This window comes from Pelodiscus sinensis, chromosome 8 (genome assembly GCF_049634645.1).
Source record: "Pelodiscus sinensis isolate JC-2024 chromosome 8, ASM4963464v1, whole genome shotgun sequence".
Taxonomy (NCBI): domain Eukaryota; kingdom Metazoa; phylum Chordata; order Testudines; family Trionychidae; genus Pelodiscus; species Pelodiscus sinensis.
The window spans coordinates 14,400,505-14,424,241 of NC_134718.1; the positions used below are offsets into that span (position 1 = coordinate 14,400,505).

The 23,737-nt window shown below is 42.8% G+C and overlaps 1 long non-coding RNA gene across 1 annotated transcript; it reads right to left on the reverse strand.

The window, feature by feature from the left end:
* Positions 1–823: 823 nt before the first annotated feature.
* Positions 824–22,757, reverse strand: LOC142830486 (uncharacterized). The gene is made up of 3 exons (XR_012905780.1): positions 22,548–22,757; positions 12,630–12,808; positions 824–1,083 (listed from the first exon to the last, which is right to left on the reverse strand). It is a non-coding gene; the product is annotated as an uncharacterized LOC142830486 (long non-coding RNA).
* Between the last annotated feature and the right edge of the window lie 980 nt (positions 22,758–23,737).

Sequence of the window (23,737 nt, forward strand, 5' to 3'; positions counted from 1 at the left end):
AATTTGCAAGCAACCCAAAATCTTGTAACTTATTCTTTTGAAATATTTGCTGAATACAGAAAATGATACTGATTTATGAGGAATGCATACATTAAAAAAAATCTCCTGTTCAACCATCTTTAGCATTTACCGGTTAGGCTAGAACCAAGTCTAAAAATGATTGTTTGATTTATTTTCCCTACATAGGATATTATTATATCTGGCTCTTTTTCTTTTTATGAAGAAAAAATAATTTAATTGTATTTTAATGTACATGTATAGTGCTCTGAATGCTACAGGGGAGAGGGCTATAATTTATTTTTAAATTACTTTGTTCTCCTTTAACTTTATATTTATTAAGTTGACTGTAGTAAACAGATGCTCAGTTGTCATAATGCATTTATAATCCTTTCTTGTTTACTCATGTTTATTCTGAGATTAGTCCCAGCGATGTCATTAGTTCTCACTGCAGAGTAAATTAATATAATGTGAATTTGGATGACCAAATCTGGCTCTTACTATTTGATTAGACCTTGCTGGTATTTTTTAATTGACCAGTAAAAGAACAGAATTTAAATCTAAAAAAAAAAAAAAAAAAACATTTTAACTCTAGCATAAATGTGACCCCTTTCACAAAGCAAGACAATTCAAAGTTAGGCTTTACCTAGCCAGTTGCTGAGACCTGTTGACCTACACTTAAAACCAGACCATTTAAATTTAGAACCCCCTACCACGGACTGGTGGCATTTGACAATGGGTATATAGATCCATTCATATACAAGTTACTTTTCTTGATGTAATGAAGCAGTTAACTTCCCTCTTCAAACTGGTGTGCTGTGGTTTGTTTTGTTCTTGCAAATACGTTTGAGTTGGAGGGTTTATATAAAACTGGAATTTGATGCCTTCGTGCAGCTTGTTAATATTCAAATACCTTTATGTTTTCATTCAATTTTTTGAACTGGTTTATTTCAGAATTGCCTGATATACAACACAAAAGATTTCTGGTCAGTTTAGTAATGCATGTATAGAATATCAACCTTCCATAATTAAATGATCCTAAAACAATCTTCTCTCTATATAAAATCCCAAAGATTTTTGCAATTCCTGCATAGAAAGAGAAAAATAAACATCAAGTATTAAATATTATTTCTATCCATATTTAACATAAGCTTTACTCACCCATAAAACCCACAGATCTCGAAACTGGGAACAATAAAGGTTAGCCGATCTGTAGCGCGAGGCTCTGTCCTTTACAGCTACCAAGCTGTGAGTAAGAATATTTTAGAGCTGTCAGGCAGACAAGCAGCCCACTGCTCTTTCTCTCTGTGTGTGTCTCTTCTTTTTCTATGACCCTGATCTTCAAATGCATCTAATACTCTTTAATTACTTAATCTCCCACCATTGCTTGTTCCCAGTTCTTAGATGTCATTAACAGAAATGGAAACACGATAATAACTGTGCCAGAAGAGGATCTTTAAGGAACTTGAGAATATTTTTTGTTGAATCTGCCCCTATTGACATTTAGGGGAGTGACAATTCAGCTAAATAAGGGCCAAGTTTCCAAAAGAGTCCAGGTCCCATTTGGCACCTTAATGTTCTGGCAGTTGTAAAGAATGCTTGTCACCCAGAAGATACTCGGCGTTGAGCACTCTTGACAATCTGGCCTCTGTATTTAGAGCCATTGTGTGCTGTGTTCTTTCAATAGCCTGGGTCTAAGCGTTTGAACTCAGTTGGTCCTACTTTACTTTTCTTCTTCTTCCTACAAAAAGGTGTACATTTTTTTCAGCATCTTGTCAAAACCTGGAACAGCTCTGTCCAAAGTATATTTTTGTTTGATAGGACATTTTCTGACATTTGCAATTAAAAGAAAAAAAAAAAGTTTTTTTTCAACCACCAGTTTTAAAAATTCACCCTTTTCTGCATTTTTAACCAGTTCTACCATATTTTGTGAGCTAAATATGTAGCAGCTGAATAAGTGCAGTGAAATTTGGACAGTTGTAACCACTTATAAACCCAGAGCTGCAGCTTTGTATGCATTCAAGGGAAAAACTCGATGGCTATGTCTACACTGCAGGCTTCTTGCGCAAGAAATGTTTTACACAAGAGTTCTTGTGCAAAAGGTCTTCCACAAGAGTGCATCCACACTGTCGTGCTTTTGTGGAAGAGATGTGCTTTTGCGTAAGAGCATCCATGGCAGTGTGGATGCTGTCTTGCACAAGAAAGCTCTGATAGCCATTTTAGCCATAGGGCTTTCTTGTGCAAGAAACCCCTGTTGCCTTTCTACACTGCCTTCTTGTGGAAGAGCTCTTGCGCAAGAGGGATTAATTCCTTGTGGGGAGAGGAATAACTCTTGCGCAAGAAGCTCTGTTTTCTGATGCTTTACTGTAAATTTACTTGCTCAGGAATGCGTGTGCAGTATAGACGCTCTGCAAGTTTTTGCGCAAGAACACCTCTTCTTGCACAAAATACGTGCAGTGTAGACACAGTCTATGGCTGTTAACACTCGAAAGATTCTAATAATAACCAGAAAGCAGATAGAGTGTCACCCAGGAGGCACTGAATGTTAGCAATTGTTATAGTAGCACAGTGCTCAATAAAATTTGTTACTGATACTTCAGGCTGGGTGTTCATCACAGAGGTCATGGATTCTGTGGCTTTGTGGGACCTCTGTGACTTCTGCAGTGGTTGGTGTGGCTGATTCCAAAGGCTGTCTAAGCAGCTGCAAGCTCCCCCCTCCTCTCCCCCCCGCCCCGAACACCCATGAAAGCTTATGATACTACGTGTATATATATCTTTTAGTTTCTAAGGTGCTACAGGACCTTTACTATTTTTAAAGTGTTACACACTAACACGACTACCCCCTCTGAGACCAACAAAGGCATAGGAAGTCTAGACTTAAAATCATGTCAGTGGCTGTGCCCTGTTCCAAATGGACCACGAGGGCAAGCTGACTGGTACCTGGATATTTTTACAGTTGCTGTAGGGTGCTTATGAAGTTGTAAGTGTGCTGGAAAATACAGGTCCTAAGCTCCATTACATTCAATAGTGGAGAAAGCTGCTTACATATTTATCAGCTTTGTCATGCTAGCAGAGGCAGAAAAACAGCATGTTCCACAGGCATCAATGTACTGGAAAAATGTTTTCAGGCATCCAGAATATTGTAGATACGCCTGACACGTGAAAAGAGACCGGGAACAGTCAGTGCTGCAGATGAGTATGTCACAAAATGCAGAGAGCCTGCTGCATTGTGTAAATGTGGGAGCATGCATAATGAATTGGTACGTAAAGGCCTGGTTCTGGGCATCAAAGGTCTAGGAGATTGGATCTAGGATGTTGATAAAGTCCAAACTAGACTCACCACATGCTGTAAACATGTGCAGAGGTAGTAGGATTTTGGAAGAAGTGCAAGTGAGAGGATAAATACCAGCTTTTAACAGGCAGGCACCATAGACCATATAGCTCAAAGAAGAGAGACAAAATACAAGTGCAACAACAGCACAGAGGCACAATCTACTACAGAGAGCAACAGGTGGGGGTGGTGCAGCATTGAGAATGCTCATGGTATCCAGCCTACTTGGGAGCCTCATCCAATGTGCAGTGCAAATCTTGCCATGGATTTCTGTGAGCACTGGATCAGGTCCTGACAGATCTGTAGAAAGTTAGAATAATTTTTCTTTGGAAAGGGCTGTACACAGCAGAAGCAGCAATATAAAGTATATTCTAGATGGCTGAGGCAAAGCAGATCTGCTGATCTCATCTTCAGTATTACACATGCAGATAGAATGAATACCAATTGGCCAATGGAGATTCATAATACTGCCGAAAGCACTCAAGCAACCAGGTCTGGAAATCCTGTGCCAAATTAACTGTGGTTCTATGTGCAAACTAATCAGCTTCAAAGATTACTGCAAAATAAGACAGCATGGAAAACCATATTTGTAGAACAACTCTTAATATTGCTCTACAGACACACACTGAATCTCACATACTATAAAATAACTATATTACAGTTCCACCTGAAGGCCTCAGAGTGCTAGGAGCTGAACAAACACACCGTGAGAAACAAGCCCTGCCCTTGAAAAGCTTACAACCTAACTTGCCAAGACAGAAAAAGGTTGGGAGATGAAACAGAAGCACAGAGGTAAAGTGAACTGACCATGTGACTGCTAGAAAGATTTATGCAATATAATATAGGGTGATCAATGTGCATTAATGTATGTGGTGTAAAGAATACATTGATAATGTAATTCATAGATATATCACCCTACCATGAACTGGTCAACATGCATTTGGATTTTTCTAAAGGGGGAAAAGCAATGTGTTCTATTATAGGATTATTAAGTAAAATAGCCTGATTTCAGACAAAATTGGATACCTGTTTTGATATGAAAAGGGAAAACTAAGAAATAAAAAGAATGTTACCAAAGGCCTCCTCTGCACTGGGTACTAGCATACAGTAACTCCTCTGCATGTCAGATTTCTTCTCCTTTGAATACCAATGAAAGAATGCACTAATCTGTTCACGACTCTAGTAGATGCAAATATTTGGGGGGTTTAAAGTATTTTAAGACAAGAAACCATCATCAGCTCACTTGCAAAGCATGCTGTTTTCATAACTGAATTTAAAATAAATCTCAGTAAAACAGAAGGGAAAGCGGAGGCATTAGAACAGAAGGTGAGAATGGTAGAGGCTAGAAGCAGGGTTCAGGATCACGCTTTAACAGACTGACTTAAAAGAGAATTTGAATTAAAATGGGATGCTCTAGAAACCAGAGGTGAAATTCTGACCCTGCTGAAGACAGTGGTAAAATTCCCATTGATTTGAGTCAGGGCTAGACTTTCAACTTGGAGCATTTTATAGGACAGATGTGGAGTTCTGGGAAAGATGAGGATTGTGCCTCCCAGAGCTCCACAGGAAAGCAAGTCTAGTGCATTAGCCTTTAGACCATTCACTAATTTACGTATTAATCAATGACTTTCCGCCTGCAGATAGCAATGAGTTTATTCCCCTGAAGCAAGAAGATGAAGAGTCCCGATGAATGTTCGCCATGTGCTTAGAGAGATCCTTTTTTCAGAAACAGTCTGTAGAAATGAAAATATCACTATTACTTAAAACTGGAGATGTTTTTCATTTGTCTAAACAACTCAACAGCACCCACAGTAATATAAGGAACAAACTATGGGCTTGTCTACATGAGAGCCTATCTGGTGTAACTTTAAGTAAGTGAGTAATCCCGTTGACTTCAATATGTCAAAGGAATCAGGTCATGCGCCACAGCCAGTCTGGAAGCAGGGTATATTGCAGAGCCAGTCTCTAGGCAACCTTACAAGCAACTCTGGCCTGCAATATGCTGACTGATTGGCTACAGCACCTGACTGGAAGAGTCAGTAGAGAAACTTAGGCATAGCAGTTCAGCAGCTAGTCAAAGCATTTACCCATGGCTGTGAATGGTGCCTTTGCCAGCTCATTACGTTTGTTCCCAGAACTTCTCCAGCCTTGTTCAAGTCTTCTCTAGCCCTGCCCCCAATTTGCCACATTACAGGCAGCCTGGTCCTAAGCCTTGCATCCTGACTTTCTCTCTATCCACTGGGCATGACTGCCAATGTCTCAGTCTTTCACAGAAAGAGATAAGGCATGCACTTACTATAAACTGGATTGGAACCTTAGGGCATGTTTACACTAGGAAATTATTTTTAAATGAAATGACTTCTGAAATAACTGTTTTGAAATAAGCATTATTCTTCATGATTAGCAGGAGTTATTTTGAAATAACCAGCTCAGTATTTCGAAATAACAGGCTTAGCAGTGGTGACTCTCTGCTTGTTATTTTGAAATAAGGGGAGTTATTTCAAAATAACTCAGAGACCATCTTCAGAGACCATCTTCAAACAAAATGTCCCATGTGGTAATCAAATGGCTCTGAAAAGTCTCTGTTCATGGATATCTTCTGAGAAAAGTAAGGTCTGATTTATACTTTTTAACCTTTTGTTAACCTGATGGAGAGGAAATTGATTCACCAAAGAAGTATTTGGAATGAAAATAATAACATGACAACTACAGAAACAAGGGAAAAAGCCTTTCTGCCCTCTGATTTAAGAACAGCTATACTGGCTCAGACCAAAGGTCCATTTGGCTTGGTATCCTGTCTTCTGACAGTGTCCTATGCCAGGTGCCCCAGAGGGAATGAACAGAGTAGGCAATCATCAAATGAGCCATCTTCCCTCCTCCTTCCTCCTCACCTCCCAAGATATATTTTCTGTAGGACTGACCCACATGGAAACTTCTTCTTACATTAAAAAGAAATAATAAAAAAGGTAGGCAGGCTCATTGTTTGTCGTTCCAAACGCTTGCTGCTATGGAGCAGTGTCACCTATGGTACGTCTACACTACACGCTTATTTTGAAATAAGCTGTTCTGGAATAGTTATTCCAAAATAGTTTATTTAGAAATAGAGTATCCACACTGCAGGGAAGCCTCAGAATTAGTCCGAGGTAGCCTCCCCTAATGTAGACGTGCTATCTCGATTTAGAGCCCCAGGAGGCACTGACAAGGAATAACTTAGAATGGCCCCAATGAGGCACCATTTCAAAATAGTAGCAGTGGAACGTCTACACACACCTTATTTCAAAATAACTATTTCAGAATAGGCATTATTCCTCATAGAGCTTTACAGATTTCAGAATAAGCCGTTCGGTATTTCAAAATTATTTCGAAATAACAGAATGGCTGTGTAGATGCTCGCATTGTTATTTCAAAATAACGCTCGTTATCTCGAAATAATGGTGCAGTGTAGACAAACCCCTAGTTGGGCCTGTGTTGGCACCAAATTCTATTCCTGCCTCTGTCATGGACCTCTGGTGTGACTTCAAGCAAGTCACTTCATCTCTTTTGTTTTGGTTTCCTCTGAGATCTTTTTTCTTGTCTATTTAGAATAGAAGATATTAGGAGTCTCTGGCTAAGCTTTTATACACTGTTCAGAACCTTTGAGCCTCAGTCTCAATGGTAATATTAGTAAGATTGGAAAACGATTGATTGCCAAATGTCCTTGTTTTCTGATGATTTGTCTTTTCCTCCGTTTCCCTTACTGCAGCCCTTTAACTAACACATTTTTAGTCCTGTTTAGTTTTTGTGTGATTTTAGTCTGTAGGGTCTTGAATATATATAAATACACACACACACACACACACACACACACACACACACACACACACACACTGATTTTTATGCTCTTTAGTACAGAAAAATGCCTGGGTACAATGGAAAAGCAGCACGTATCCCTGCCAGTCAGCCTGCTATCTTACTTCCATAACTTAAAAATGAACTATTATCCTCTCTTTTCCTCCCCTCATGGTTTTCTATGAGCGGATAGAGAAATGTATAAGGAGCTTATCTGCAGTTCTAAGATGACAAGCAGAGGCCTAGAGGAGTTGAAGCCTATGGTTTTTGAGGCCAATGAAAAACTCCCTTTCTGAGAAAACCCAGATGAAGACGACTCACCATGCTGCTAAGAAAGAGGTTACTTCTGGAGGGTGGACAAGCGACTATCAGAAATATGTATAATAGCTCATGATCCTAGTTGAATTTAGCTTGTACATGAGGATGTAGTCAGGTGGTAGCTGTGTTATGCTACCGTTTTTCTTTTCCTGCATGAATCATTTTCACAAGGCCCACATGCTAACACATCTCAGAATTGTCAAAACATTATTCTTAGCCTCATTTGATTGGGGCCGCAGGAGTGTTACTGGAGGAGCTCAAAGCAGCTTTCTGAAAGCCATAAGCATCATTAGTCTCAGCATGCTGGCCAAATTCCTATGCCAATACATTGGACTACATTGCCCTTGCTATGGATTTAGACAATTATTCTTTCCTTCCTTAAAATCTTGTTGAACAGTGCTGCTGAGGCAGAATGACTGGTCTAATTCTAGTCCTCACGAGGGTGCATTCCGGCACTAGAGAAAGGGATCACTGAAGTAGAGAGAGGATCATTCACTATTATTAATCTCAGGTGAAATTCCCATTGGCCTCGATAGGGTTTTTGGTCTAAATGCAAAGGCCACACAGCCTGCAAAGTATTTAGGTGATGTGAGCCAGTACTGGGTCCTGTCTTATAAATTCTCTAGCTGTTTCTTAAAGCAGCCAAGATTGCACATCTTCAAGCTTATTCCAAGAATATTTACTCTGTGGATTCTATTGGCAGCTGCACACCCCTGCTATCTACTGAATGGACTAAGCGCAGCTCATTTGTATGTCAGATGTCAGGTATTGCTAGCAACCACTGGAGATGCTCTTTTACTTGAAGGAGTAGGGCCCTTTGTCACCACTGGCGCTGACAAGTTTTGAATGCCATAGTCTGCAGTCCACAGATCACTGTGAGATTCTGAAGCTGTTACAGTATTTTATTTATTACTAAGAAACCAAGTGGGAGGCCCCTTTCTACCACTGGTCATAGACTCATACAAGATTAGGGTTGGAAGAGAACTCAGAAGGTCAACTAGTCCAGCCCCCTCCTCAAGAAGGACCAACCCCAACTAGGTCATCCCCACCAGGGTTTTGTCAATCTGATACTTAAAAACCTCTTGGGAGTGCTTCACTGCCCTCCTAATGAAATAGTTTTGCCTAAGATCCATCCTAGACCTCCTCCTCTGCATCTTGAGTCCATTGCTCCTTGTTCTGTCATCTGCCACCACTGAGAACAGCCTCGCTCCTTCCTCTTTGGATCCCCGCCCTTCAGGTAGTTGAAGGCTGCTATCAAATCCTCCCTCACTTTTTCTCTTCTTCAGACTACATACGCCCAGTTTGCCTCTGAAGTCCTGAGACCAAGCTCCCTAATAATTTTCCTTGCCATCTTCTGGATTCTCTCCAATTTGTCCACATCCTTTTTATAGAGGGGAGCATCAAAACTGATGCAATACTTAAAGGCTGTGTCTAGACTGGCAAGTTTTTCCGCAAAAAGCAGTTGCTTTTGCAGAAAAACTTGCCAGCTGTCTACACTGGCCGCTTGAATTGCCGCAAGAACACAGACGATCTCATGTAAGAAATCAGTGCTTCTTGTGGAAATACTATGCTGCTTCCGTTCGGGCAAAAGTCCTTTTGCGCAAAAGCTTTTGCACAAAAGGGCCAGTGTAGACAGTTCAGATTTGTTTTGTGCAAAAAAGCTCTGATCACGAAAATGGCGATGGGGGCTTTTTTGCGCAAAAGCGCGTCTAGATTGGCACCGACGCATTTCCGCAAAAAAGTGCTTTTGTGGAAAAGCGTTCATGCCAATCTAGATGCTCTTTTCCACAAATGCTTTTAACGGAAAACTTTTCTGTTAAAAGCATTTGCGGAAAATCATGCCAGTCTAGACGTAGCCAAAATGTGGCCTCACTAGTGCAAAATAGAGAGGAATAATCACTTCCCTAGATCTGCTGGAAATGCTCCTACTGATGCACCCCAATATGCTATTAGCCTTCTTGGCTACAAGGGCACACTGTTGACTCGTATCCAGTTTCACATCCACTGTAATCCCCAGGTCCTTTTCTGCCAAACTGCTACTTAGCTGGTAGGTCTCCAGCCTGTAACAGTGCTTGGGATTCTTCCCTCCCAAGTGCAGGATTCTGCACTTGTCCTTGTTGAATGATCATAGTGGTCCTTCTGGCTTTATGAATTTATGTGCTCCAGCTCCCTAATCATTTTTGTTGCCCTCTGCTGGACTTTCTCCAATGCGTCCACATCCTTTTTATAATGAGGGCCCCAGAACCGGATGCAGTACTCCAGATACAGCCTCACCAGTGCCAAATAAACAGGAATAATCACTTTTCTAGATCTGCTGGCAATGCTCCTATTAATGCACCCCAATATGCCATTGGCCTTCTTGGCTACAAGGGCACGCTGTTGACTCATATACAGTTTCACATCCTTTGCAATCCCTAGGTCCTTTTCTGCCAAACTGCTGCTTAGCCAGTCGGTCATCAGCCTGTAGCAAGGCATAGGATTCTTCCATCTTATGTGCAGGATTTTAAACTTATCTCCTAGCTTCACAGAAAATAAATCTGATGTTGTTCAACAAGGACATCACCTCCTCAATAGTCTCTAAACTCTTGCTACATGAGTGTATGTTTCCCAAAAATGCCCAAAGAGAAACTTCTGGGAGTTTTCCATCTCCCTTCTACTGAGTTTGCTATGGAGGAAATATTTTATAACTGCAGTTAGTAAAAACTCTGAAGGAAATTGGCCAGTCCTGTAAGCAAGGAAAGTACTAGTCTATGGTGTTTACTGTAAAGATCTCTATGTGGTGTGGATATAAAATTCCCAGAACAGATTCTCTTATATATATAGTTTTGTTATTTACTTAATTCAGTAGAAGGACAGTATAACAGGATGGTTTCCCCCTTTATGTGCTGTGGGGAGATGGGGCTACCTCATCCCTGCACCTGGGGTGGATGTTGATTTTAAGAGGAAGGAAACTCAGCAATCGGGATCTGGCTAGAGGGGCAACACAAGGCCGTGAGTAGTCAGAGGAGCATGCAAGACATAAAGGTGTGTGGAAAACTCCGAGTAGGAAGGCCTGGAGATGGCTGGTCAGGAATGAGCAGAGAGCAACCCAAGATGAAAAGGAGTTTGAGAAGAGTGAAAGCTGAGCCAGAGGATGGGTGGAAGAATGCTTGAGTTAGAGGAGAGAAGACAGACCTTTGGGAAGGAGGGGCTGGTCCAGTGTGACACCCTGTCAGACTTTGTTTTCTATTTGTATTTGTATTCCTTGGAGTGGTCAGACATTGGTCAACGACTTGGCTGGGGAACCAAGACACTGCAGAAAAACATCTCTCTAGTGGGAGCTTGTTATGGAGCAACGGAGGCAGGCTGCTGGGTATCGCCATACGGGGGCTGTGAGAAAGTGAATCTCACCACATCTCACTTACCAGATGCCAGGTATCACAGTCAGAGCTGAATGGAGGAGGACATTTCTCTTTTGCAACAACTTTTGCGCTTTTGAAATGTGGTGTTTTGTTTTGCATCGGAATTTAAACCAAAATGTTAATTTTTGTATTGAAATTTGAACTTCTTCAATTGAAAATATACATATTCTGCTATATCCTGGTGTATGGGGCATTGTCATGCTTGATTTAGAGCAACTTTTTATTTTATTTTTTAAATCACAGATCACTCTGAATTAAACAGTGAAGACATTTGAATTGGTCCCTTCTAAAAACATTAGTACTCTAGCAGCCAGGCTATAGAGCAAGGCTACTCAATATGTGGCCCGTGGGCTGCATATGGCCCATGACCCATTTGTTTGCAGCCCACGGTTCAGTTTGGGTTTACGTGGGGCTCAACATGTGTCCTGTGGGTGGGATCCTTTGAAAATGGCCTCCACTGGGAGTATGCTACCCAACGGCGAGGCATCTCCCAAGTGGGGTGAGCACTGGAAGACACAAGTGGACAGGCTGGCTTTTCTAGCCCTCAGGGAGGAGGTGCCAGGAGTGCCAGGGCATTGTGGGAAGTGCTGGCTGCTTAGTCTTGTGGGAAGAGCCTGAAATGTGCTGACTGGCTCACACTGGCCACGTTTGGGTTGGGCGCTGCGGCTTAAAGTTTAATCTTTGTTTTCATGCCCGTCAGGGTGAAAGAAGCTATCTGCATATATTTGCATATATATTTGCTGTTCTCGGCATGTGTTGTGAGTATCATTGTGGCCCCTGGGGCTTCCAAAGATGAGTAGCCCTGTTATAGAGTATTTCTCTGGCTCCACCTATGCTCAACAAACTCCTCATCAAAGGCCGTACGTCTCCATGAACTGTCCTGGCTTTGACAAAATGTCATTTAATCAAAAATGACCCAACCAGCTCTAATATCACTCCTGCGTGGAGCAGCGTGTACTATGCAGAAAATAAGATCATTCTGCTTCTCACAATTAGTACACTTAGTGCTCAAGGGAAAGGTTTAGAGAAGAACGTCAGATTCAATTGTTTGCAGTAAATCTTATTCATGTTCTAACACAACAAAATCTGGAACATTACAGGCAGTTTATTACAGTGCTACTTGAAATGTTTTAGTGAGGGATTGGTCTGTAGGTAAGTTATTACTTCCATTTTAAAAACCTCATGTCTCTGCCCCTCTCCTTCTTTTGTGTGTCCCATTCTTGTTTTCAAATGGAGATCAGCAGCGTTTTTTTGCTACTATGCCTACATTTTGGTGTCATCTCCTGTTCTTCAGCCCTCTACCAATTCAGTAGCTTTCCTGCTTTGTTTTTATTGTATGTTGCATCATTCACCTTTGACTGGTAATACTGAGGGCCAAGGGGCTAATGTAATGAATGCCCATTTAAAATAAATTGAGAATCCCATTGATGTCAGTGGCTTTTAGATTAAGACTCAATTGCTGGCTGGCTGCCACTCACAAGAGGAAAAACAGGTGGAGTTTGCAGCTCAGCAAAGGGCTTAGTTAGGACTGCAGTCCTGATAAAAGAAGGCCACACATAGATGGTATGTGAGGGGTCAAACTGACCTATAAAGGAGTTTCTTAAGCTTAGATGCCCCAAGGTTGAACACTCCTTGTGAGATTCCTGAAGGGCTGTGCAATGTGTTCCATAGCCAGAAGAAAAGTTTATTATTCCCACCATATTTGATGCACCTTGGACTCAATTTGAAAAGCCATAATGCTGTAGAAAAGTTACCTGCTTCCCCTTCCTCTCCCCGATGCAGTGCAGATGCAGGTCACTGTCACGCTGAGGTTTGCCAATGCTCAGTAGTAGCTCTCTTATGGGTCCATCCTTCGATTTCTGTAGACTCAATGAGGACTAACATCTTTGCACCTTGTTCCTTGGCAAACACATTTGCTTTATCAGTGTGAAGCCTGCAAGTAGAGATTAGTTTTCTAGTAAGCAATGCTTTAACACGGTTTGTTCAAGAACCCCCTTCTCCTTGGCTGTTTGTGTGGCAGAGGATGAAGCGAGATATTAATTTTGAGTCTTATGTGCTGAGGTAAAGAACACTCAGTTTTCATGCCAAGCTGACTGAGCAAATGGCAGATCTCATTAAAGATTTTCAACTCAAATCGTAACTGTACTCTCCTGTTGTATTATTAATGAGTCATGGGCATGCATTGACAGATGAAAATATCAAATTACATTAGCACAGCTGCCCTTATTTATACACAGAATACGCAGATGCATAGGGCACCTAAAAATTTGGGGCACTACTGGGTCTTAATGTCCCCACACCTGCCTCTTTCTATCCCTGGTCTGTGGCTCTGCTTCCTCCCAAAAGGATATAATTAACTTAAAGGTCCAAAAGAGCCAGACCCATTAGCAAAACATGGAACCTATGAAAGTGCTATTCAAGTGGTAATGAAACCATTTAACAGGCATTGGGCAATCCCAGGTCTGTACTGTCAGCTTTTGAATTTACTGTGCTAGTTGACAGGATCGTAGTTTAAAATTTGGTTTAAAAATATTTCATTCGTGTGTTACTGAAGATTATAAAATTACATCTCTAAAATATAATCATTTCTCCTGGCTGCCATTGGGTCACCGATTTAATAGCACTATGTATGGCCCCATAAATCCTTAGCGATGACCCTGGACATTAGTCAAGACTAAGACAAAGATACAAAAGCCTCAGAGACCAGGGCCCTCATCCCTAAAAGTATTTAAATGCCTAACTCCCATGTTGGGTGCATAAAAGATGTATGTACTTAATTGTGGGATTTAGGTACGTAAATACTTTTAAGTATCTAAGTTTGTGTGTGCAGTAAGGGAATTATAGATAATCTTCTGAAGTCATGCATGCTCACCCTTTCCCTGATAAGGCATGCCCTCCTTCTTCTCATCAGGCAGTGCCAGTGCTAGGATCAGAGGCTGCTCATGTGTGTCTCAGTAAGGCATGGTGCGGCTTGGCCCACAGCCATGGCCTCCCTGGAGCCCAGGGAGTAAAGCATTAAGAGTAGTTAGTCTCCCTTTCATTGTAAGCATTCCCAGTCTCAGTCACATGCTGGTAGCATGTCAAAGTGCTTGTTGAATTGGGATAGATTCTTATGTTTTATTTTTAAACACAAAATCCAGTACTGAAATTTCTCCCCCAGTTTTTCTAATTTGTCCATTTTCTTAAATTCAGAACTGTGGATTTTTTTTTAAAGAGGACTACTTATAAATCCTCTCCATTTTCCTGTTGTTTATTTTCTCAGCCAATAGTCTGTCTAATTTCTGTTCTACATTGAGTATGACTGTGGTGTCTCGCCTCAGTAATACAAACATAATTCAACTTAATGTGCAATAGATTTTCTTTTCAGAAAATAGAAACTTACGTAGCCTTTTTGGAACAGTGGAACAATAACCAAATAAATATGGTGCTATGAATATTTGTGTGGACTTAACAGGGAAAGAAACGAAAAAAGGGGGGAAAAGAAGATAAAATGATTTAGTTATGTTTAGGGCTAGAGCTAGGTGAGTCAGGTTTAGTGAAGATTGGAGTGATTGAAGAAGGAGACAAAGGTCACTTAGGGTGTGTCTAGACTACAGGATTTTGTCGACAAAGGTGGACTTTTGTCGTCAAAACTAAATCTGCGTCCACACTGCGTTTGAGTTATGTCGACATAACATCGACAAAACTCAACAGTTTTTTTGACGTATGTAAACCTCATTCTATGAGGAATAACTCCTTTGTCAACGCAGTTCTGTCAACAAAACAGCAGTGTGGACGCAGGGGAAAAGTTATGTCAACATAAAAGGCCTCCAGGAAGAACCCCTGGTGGACACTCCTGCCATAGCTTGCAACTCTATTGTTCCTGCCTGTAGCCATCTTTAAAAGGCACAGGCACCCAGGAGCAGCAAGTGAGCTCCACAGCAGACCAGGACTGTGCTGCTCAGTTCTGGGTGAGCCATGTCACAGGGACAAGCCCCGCAAGACCCCTCTGGCCCTTCCAGGGAATCATCCCCCCGGGAACCCCGGGGCACTAAGTGCCAGGCACCCTCCTGGTCAGGGCCAGAGATAAAAGCCCTCCTGGGCCTCTGGGCTGAGGAGGACTCCCTCCAGGCCATGCACTCCACAAAGAGGTGGAACGCAGGCACCTTTGCCCGAATGGCAGAAGAGTTGGCCAAACAAGACCACTATCCCCGCACACTGGAGCATCTGCACATCCCCGACTGCCAGGTTTCTCTCTGGGAAGAATGCCCCAGCCTGCAGCCTGTGGTACAGGTAGGAGTTCCTGAACACGTGGGCATTGTGTTCCCAGCCTGACCACCCGACACAAAACATCAGTGAACTGTCCCCTGTGGTCGACCAGAGCCTGCAGCACCATAGAGAAGTAGCCCTTCCTATTGATGTACTGTGCTGCTCGATGAAGCGGGGCATGGATGGGGATGTGGGTCCTGTCCAGTGCTCCATCGCAGTTTGGGAACCCCAACCCCGCAAATCCGGCCAGGATGGTCTGCAGGTCTCCGAGGTGGACGGTGCTGTGGAGCAGCTCCGCATTGATGGCCGTCACCACCAGCAGAATGGAATGAGTGACTTACCTCCATCAAGACGGCCCCGATGGTAGACTTCCCCACACCAAACTGATGCCCCACAGAGCGGTAGCTGTTGGGGGTGGCCAGCTTCCAGAGCACAATGGCGATGCGCTTCTCCAGGGGGATGGCAGGCCACAAGTGGGTGTCATGGTGTGTAGCCAGACAGCCCCCCCATCTCAAACAATCTTGCTTGCCCTCTGAGATGTCTGTACACAGGGCAGAGAAGGAACAATAAGAAAATCAGCATAGCCATTAAGCTTTGATCTGCTTTGATGCGAGACCAGGATATGCGAGTTTCTCTGACTCTGAGTAACGATTAAGGAAATAAACTGAGCTCGAGGCTGCAAGAAGTGCCTGGCTGGCACCCATGTTGATTTGAACACACACAGTCCCTGGGAGAGGAATTTCCCACTGAGAAAAAGAATGTCCAGTACTTCCAATTTAATCCTCTCAAGTCTCTCTTACAAGTGTAAATTAAGTTCACAACTTCCTTGTAAGAACTGGTCTCACAAAAGACAGACCAGCACCATTTGGCATGACAGACAAGAAAGAGAAATACATGACCCAATGGGTATAAAAGATGGGTCCAGCACACACTCACTTTGAGTGTCAATCTACCATTTACCTGCTGGTCGGGTTAGGTGTTTGACCTCCCGAGGTTCCACGGGGACACCCACCTCGTATTTTCGTCTTTCCGAGGAATTGAGGGACCGATCCTGGCCTGACACGCTGGGACCGAGTGACGCAGAAAGGGGTAAAAATTGTACCTATATGTGTCCTTTTGTTTTAGTGCATGCATAGAATAGAGCTCTTTAAAGATTAAGCTGTCATTTGGTACCATTATTTTCTATTTTCTATCTTTATTTTCTTTATATATATATAAAATTTGCCAGCAGTTAAGAAATAGAACAATAGCCATTGCAACCATATGATTTATAAGCTTCCTCAATAAACCTGTAACTGTTTAAGCTTTAACCTGACTCCTTCAGTTGCTGTAATAGAACCAAGCACAATTTAAAAGAACTTCAGCCGGTCATAAAGGGACAGTTATAGGAAGAGCTTGGGCGTTTGGATCTGTGTCACTCCCAGGTGACAGGGTCCACTGGGGCACTTCTCAGCCTTTCCTCGGCTGCCCGCTGCGAAGGAACTTCCTCCCCCCCATGTTCTAGCAGCTAAAATCTGAAGTGTAATAAGCTCTTCCTACACACTGGGGCGTCTGTTAGCCTGTTTGGCTACCCTCTGCGACGGGACCTCGATCCTAGCAGTAAAGTCATGGACGTTAAACTCTCGGGGCTCCTTTCAGCCTTCTGGGCTGCCCGCTGCGACGAGACTTCATTTCTTAGCAGCTAAAGACTTAGGAGACACACCCACACACACTGCCCTGACCGTCGGCTGACATGGTGTTGCAGGGCAGGGGCGAGCCAGGTACAGAACTCCCGGAAGGTGGCCTTCTGCATCTGGAAGTTTCTGAGCCACTGATCATAGTCCCACTGCTGCAGCCTGGTGTCCAGCCTCCAACCCGCCTCTCCAGGAAAAAGTTGGGGGGCAAGGGCAGCAGGGCTGCAGCCTGAGCAAGGGGCTCAAAGCTGGGATCAGAATCCAGCTCTGTTGCCAAGCAGAGCTTCCAGCAGCACGGTGTGGGGCCATTGCCTGCCCTGGGGCAGCTCAGGCTCCATGCCCAAAAAAGCCAAAATAACACACAAACAAAAGAAACAAACAAACACAAGAACAAAAATACAAACAAACAAGAAAACAAAAAAGTCAAAACCCAAGCAAACAAACAAACACAGAAGCAAACATACAAACAGACAAACCAGATAATACACAGCTGTGGTGTCCGACAAAGCAAGGCACCCAAAGCCAGGAAAACTGCAGCAGCTTTGCTTTCCCTGTAAAGGTTGGCAAGCTAGAAGCAGGAGCAGAGGAATGGCAGATTCTGTTGACAAAACTTATGTCGACGTAAGCCTGTAGCCTAGACATACCCTAAATGTTTCTTTTCTGGCTTCTCAGTCCTAGGGTTTACTTGGTTCAGTTCTGACTCCAGCATAACTCAGAGAAATATCAAGGCTATTTCTACACTATATATTTTGTCCGAAGAGGCAATGCAAATGAAGTGCTTCATTTGCATAATCTATTTCGATCCATTTTTGTGCAAGAAATTTTTGTGCAAAAACATGCATTGTGGATGGGTCTGTTTTGTGCAAACCCCCCCTTTTTGTGCAAGATCCTTATGCTTCTTTCTTTGCACAAAAAAGGGGTTTTGCGCAAAACAGACACATCCACACCGCATGTCTTTGCGCAAAAGCCTCTTTCGCAAAAACGGATCAGAATAGATTATGCAAATGAAGTGAGAGAAAATGCTAATCAGCACTTCATTTGCATTGTCTCTTCTGACAAAACACGTAGTATAGTCATAGCCCAAGGTTGCTGTAAACTTCATGCCTAGCTGCTTTGGGCCCCAACACTGATGTGCTACCCAGAGTTCAATGGAGACTTCAGACATAATCTATTTTCTCCATCCAGGCCTCCTGTGTTGGGGAGGGCTACTCTGGCAGTGTAGGGCTTTCTCATTGGCTGCATGTCACTCAAGAATTCCTCCTCTGTAGTGGAAGAATCCTCAGGTTTAGGAGCTTAGGATCTATCTATTGATCTATTTTTTCCCCCTGGAGCATAAAATGTACAGCCCTGATCTCACAATGACTTAAATTCATGCTTAGCTTTAGGTAGCATGAGTAATCCCATTGACTTGAATTGTGTCATGCGGAATGCATACAGTTAAGCACATGTCTAAATCTTTGCCGGACTGAGACCTGAGCTTCTCTACTTTCAGCAGGACTGACAAAGAAAGAAATCACTGAAGATTTTAAATCTGCCAGCAAATCCAATAAATCCAAGCGAGGGATGAAAAGCTGCTTGGTTTTCATTTCTGTAATAGTCATTATAGTTATAAGCATTATTATTATATATGACCAAAGTACAGATTAAATAAAATTACTAGATTCAGGCCATTGCATTATCCCAATGTTTTCTGGTAGTTATGTGCAAGTGCTGGTTTCTGCATTCTGTTCTGTGACATATCCATTTGGAAACAGTCTCTCACTCCCTGGGAAATTTATATGACAGATCCATGGATATTAAGGTCACAAGGGACCATGAGATCATCTCTTCAAACCTTGAGCACAATGGAGGCCATTGGGACACTGAAAGTCTCCAGGGGCCCCTGGACAAGGTGAGCACCCCTGCAGCTCTCAATGCCACTTGGCCTGTGCCATGCGGTGCTCCCTGTGGAAATTTAAGGGGTCTGTGGCTTCTTTGAATCACTGGGCCCTTAGGCAACTGCCCCCTTTGCCCCTTCCCCTGTTGGTGAGCCTGGAGGCCATTAAACGTCACCACGTTACCTTGCAACACTAGCGTATGAAGCTGGATGTACTAAATTCGCCATCATGCTTGTTTCCATAGAAGAGAACTAAGTGGCTTTACAGGAGTTATTGCAACTTCAAGTCTATGGCGACATTACGAACGTTTTCTGGAAGAAGAAATGCAAATGGAGCACTCAATTGCGTATCTCACACGCTCGTTTGCATATTCTCTTCCGATCCTTTTTGCAGAAGAGGTTTTTGTGCAAAAAAGCGCTGTGTAGACAGTGCCTTTTTATACAAAAAACTCCCCCCTTTTGCGCAAGATCCCTTCTTCCTCAAAAATTACATTTGGGGGCTTACATTTCAGTTTTAATTTTGTCTGCACAGCACTGATGCGTCTGTTTTCCACAACCAACTTACAGAACTATAACTTTTCACGTTCTAGTCTTCACAGCAGATAGTTGTGACATCCCAGGATAAGGATAGGGGCGGAGAGTAAGCAACAGGAAAATGTGGGGGCTAAATTATCCCCTTCAACCTGCAAAGAGTTATGCACGTGGCTAGTCTCATTGACTTCGGTGGGATTCACATATTCCAAGGCCACAAAGAACCACTGTGATCATCTATTCCAAGTTCCTGTACAACACAGGCTATAGAACTTCCTCAAAATAATCTCTAGCACATAGTTTAGAAAAAATCTAGTCTTGGTTTAAAAATTGCTGGTGATGGATAATCCACTATAACCCTTTATAAATTGTTACTTTACACCTCATTTCCACTCTAAATCCTGCTTTCCAAGTGTAGGAGCCAGCTCCATCCCTGGCTTGAACCCACCACTCTCTGCTCTCCAGGCAAATGCACTGTCCACTCCAGAACCCACCCCACCTCCCTGCCTTCAGAGGTTCCTGTATCTAGCTCTCCTAGGCTACGTCTACACTACGAGTTTTCTCCGCAAAAAAATGCTAATGAGGGACTCATTTGCATGTCACAATCTCATTTGCATATTTTCTGCCAATCTGTGTTTTCACTAGGGTTTTTGTGAATAAACAAGCAGTGTGGATGTTTTCTTTTTGCGCAAAATCCCCTTTCCCGCAAGATCCTTATGCCCCAAAAAAAGGTTTACCCAATATATATATATATATATTATTGGGGTTTAGAATGGGTGTCATACGAAGAAAGATTAAAAAGACTGTGACTTTTCAGCTTAGAATAGAGTCATTTAAGAGGAGCTATGATAGAAGTCTATAAAATCTTGCTTGGTGTGGGAAAAGTGAATAAGGAAAAGTTATTGGTCTCATAAGAACTAGGGCTCTCCAAATGAAATTAATAGGTAGCAGGGTTAAAACAAACAAAAGGAAGTTTTTTTTCATGCAGCACAGAGTCAACCTGTGGAACTCATTGCCAGAGGATGTTGTGAAGACCAGAAATTTAACAGGGTTCAAAAAAGAACTAGATAAATTCAAGGAGGTTAGGTCCATCAATGGCTATAAGCCAGAATGGGTAGGAATGGTATCCCTAGCCTCTATTTGTCAGAGGCTGGAAATATTTGACAGGAGAGGGATTACTTGATGATTACCTGTTCTGTTCACTCCCTTTGAGGCATCTGGAATTGATCACTGTTGGAAGTCAGGATACTGGGCTAGATGGACCTTTGGTCTGACTGTAGCCAGACAGGAACCCCCACTGTAACATACATCTTTGCTTGCCTGGAGCATATAGGGCACACAGAGCAGTAAAAGCCTTGAACAGAAGGCCCAGGCTGCTGTGACCGTGAATGGCTGTAAACAGAGATATGCCAATTGCTGACCAAGAGGCTGCCGAGGAGTGCCCTTGACTAAAACCCATATTGATATGAACACACAGTCGTCCGAGGGGGGAGGAATCTCTCACCCCGTAAAAAAATGTCTAGTACTCACAATTTAGTTATCTCTCTTGCAAGTGTAAATTAACTTGAAACTTGCTTGTAAGAACTGGCACCACAAAACGGACCAGTACAATTTGGCCTCTTAGATAAGAAAGAGGGTATGGGCCCCCAGGGGTATAAAGATGGGTCCAGCAGTGCATTTACTCTGAGTGTCAATCTACCATCTATCTGCTGGTAGGGTTAGGTGTTTGACCTCCCGAGGTTCCATGAGGACGCCCACCTCGTATTTGTCTTTCCTAGGAATTGAGGGACCAGCCCTGGCTTGACCCACTGGAGTCGAGAGGCACAGCGGGGGGTAAAAATTGTACCTGGATGTGGTCCTTTGTCTTAAGTGTACACATAGACTTAGAGCTCTTTAAAGATTAAGCTGTCACTTGGTACCATTCTTTCTATTTTCTATCTTTATTTTCTTTGTAACCATTTTTAAGATCTATATTTGCTAGCAGTTAAGAAATAGAGCAATAGCCATTGTAACCATATGCTTTTATAAGTCTTTTTAATAAACCTGTAACTGTTTAAGCTTTAACCTGACTCCTTCAGTTGCTGTAACAGAACCAAGCACAATTTAAAAGAACTTCAGCCGGTCATAAGGGACAGGTATAGGAAGAGCTTGGGTGTTTGGATCGTGTCACTCCCAGGTGACAGATCCGTTAGGGCGTCTTTCAGTCTTCTCTAGACTGCCCGCTGCGAAGGGATCCTGTATCCTAGCAGCTAAAATCTGAGGTGTAATAAGCTTTTCCTATAAACAGGGGCATCGGTCAGCCTGTTGGCTGCCCTCTGCGACGGGACCCCGGTCCTAGCAGTAAAGTCATGGATGTTAAACCTTTTCTCAGCACACACACACACACTGCCCTGACCGTCGTCTGACACTGACGCAGTATGGCTGTTCTTATGTCTTATGATTTTAGTTACCTGGAAGTCCACTTATCATGGGCGTGGCCAAGTTTCCCGTGGCCCCATAATGTTTGTTTATAGCCACTAGTCTTGACTCTCAGTGTTCTGTACTGTTATTTAGCTCTATTTTCCCCCCAAATGTCTTCTAAGAGCAAACAGTAAAAGTGTTGGTAATGCTGCTAGACAATATTGACCTTCTGTGATTCGGCAAATTATCTGGATTGATATTGGTCAGGTCCTGAGGATGGCATACTAAAGAGGTTCAACCTATAGAAGCATTCGATAAACGTTATTAAAGCTAATGTTAAAAATTTGCATAATACACAGATTAAGAAAAGAATGCATATCTGGATATAATACTTAAAAATTGTCCACAAATACAAATTTTTGTTTTAAAACTCAAGGATACATGGAATACACAATCAGCAGTAACACAAATTTAGGAGAGTAAATTTAATAATACAGTTTAGATACTAGCACCCTATTCTTTGGGTATATTACTCATGAAAAGTTATAATTAAATAAGTTGAGTGTGGAAAACAGATAAAACAGTGAGTGAAGATTGACCTGCAGTAGTTAAGAATCTAGGGCAGGTTGTTAGAAAATACAGTCCATCAGAAAAGTATTTGAATTACTTTCCCAACTGTATTTCTCATTGGCACTACAGCTTCTCCCTTCTAGTACTGCCAATGTCCTGTAATGTTTTCTAAGTAGATGTTATGTGCCCATAGTTTACCCTCCTCAAGGAGTACAAGAACATCAGCCTCAAAGGATGGGCAGTGTAGGCTGCATTGGAAAAGTTTTCCAATAATAAACAGAGTCTACATTCATGGACCGGCTGTTCCCACCAAATGATATTGTCAGATCCCGGGAGACATTGTGTATGCTTGTTTTCAGCTTCTGGAACCATACCCGATCTCAGAGTGCCTGGCAGAAGAAGGTTCAATTACACTGTCAGCAGGTGGTTGGATGTGCATTTGGCAGCTAGCACTGTTTACGGACACATTTCGATTCCTGTGTTATCAGCCCTGTCTCCATTATTGTGGCTTAATGTGCTCTTCATTAACTCAGTGAGGCCAAAGGTGAGCCATTTGCCCCCGAATACAGCTACAACGGTAATGAATCCCCAAACTGCCCCAGGCAACAGAACTCAGGAATGTTCTGTGCTCTGTCGCTATGGCACCCGCATGGACCAATGGAAGAGGGAGAGTAGAAAATTATGGAATGTTTTTGTATAGTAATGTTTCCAGTACATGAGGTAGTCATGTCACTCCATGTAGTGATTGATTTGATTTAGTGCTGTATATTCAATGAGCCAAGCAATAGTGTTCTTGTGGCCAAATTCAGCTCTCGGAGCCTGCTGCTGAGTTTGGTTAGCGAATATTCCTCAATGATGTGTATCAGGGTTTGATCTGCACCACAGCTGGGATTGTGTCTCACCCCCCAGCAGAGCTGGATGTCTGCAGAGTGGCCTTGCCCACTCCTCCATTGATTAAGAAAGGCTCACTGATAATGTGGCAGGTCAAAGCCGGGGGGAGGGGGAGGAGGGAAGCTGGAAGCGATTGGTGATTGGTGTCAAGCAACAGTCTTCCTGGCACAGGGACTCTGCTTTTGTGTCTTGGAGTGGCAGCTTTGACCACAGTGGGTGTTGTGATGAAAGATGTGTAACTGATGGGCTAAAAAGGTCCTTGAACAAAGGCAAACCTGTGTTGGTATATATCTTTGTAAGTAGCTGGCCAGCTGCAGTCTCCCTCCTGACAGAAGGGGGAGCAACGTGGCTCAGAACTGGAAGGCATGGAAGATGAGTCGCTTAGAGAGTTCCCGTGGAGCTGCGTTGCATAGCAACAGATTTGGTGTTTGCTGATTGGCTCCATACTGGCGCACAGTATTCGGGTATTGGGTTTGAGACAACAAGGACTGAGTTCCTTGAGGGTTCGCTGAGAAGATTGTTGTGTGTCTTGACCTTCATTGCTGTCTTACTTCGGTGGCTTTTATATGTCAGCATTTGGTCAAGGACCACATCTAAGGCCTTGTGTACACTTGCTGGGAGATCAGCGCTATGGGGATTAATCTTCCAGGGCTTGATTTAGTGGGTCTAGCAA